We start from the raw sequence: 766 nt of genomic DNA, 5'->3' as shown, positions 1-766 counted from the left end.
TTACTTTTTGTGACACCGCATAGAGAAGGGCTTGTGTGGAACTCTTTGCTTGGCCTTCTGTCTGGGGGTTGTGACCAAGGGCAGTCCATCCATCATGTGTTACTGCTCCTCCATAGGCTAGTCTCTGCAGCCCCTGTGAAACACAGTATATCATATATGTTACTCTACCTACATGGTTTATGTTTGCCCTTTATTCGTTTCAATATTCCATCTTTGTGTGTGCTCTAAGGATAATGTAAAATAATCTTTTGAGTTGTGCTTTTTCAGTTTCCTGCCTTTAAACTTGACTGTGTTGACATTGTTGTTAGATAACATTTTTAGGAGGGCAGTTATGACTTTTGCTGAAATGGGTGGACCAGAAAGATTATTTACACAACCAATGTGAAGGGGTGAAGTAGAAAACATGACTTTTCACTTAAATATATTCTGTGCTGTTTTTTATTTGTTTTGTTTTTTTATCTGTGCAAATGTATGAACTTAAAAACGAACTAAAGTTTAAGATAAAAACTAACTAAAGGAAATCAACCACCATTATTCAAATTGGGGACAGAGAAAATTGCTGCCTTCAACATGATGCCAAATGTCCCTCCTGTCTTTGGCTGAAGCTGATAAGACAACTTGTTGTAGTTTAAGTGCTTGTACACAGTTCTCACAATTCAGCACACAAAATGCAACCTTTCCTGTTTGCTCTGTGTTAAACAAATGAACAAATAAATTACTTTATTCCAGAGCGGTACAAGGCGGCAGTTTTATTGAGAGCTTTGTT

The sequence above is a fragment of the Argentina silus genome, assembly GCF_951799395.1.
Source record: "Argentina silus genome assembly, chromosome: 15".
Taxonomy (NCBI): domain Eukaryota; kingdom Metazoa; phylum Chordata; class Actinopteri; order Argentiniformes; family Argentinidae; genus Argentina; species Argentina silus.
Note: the sequence above shows the minus strand (reverse complement) of the source record.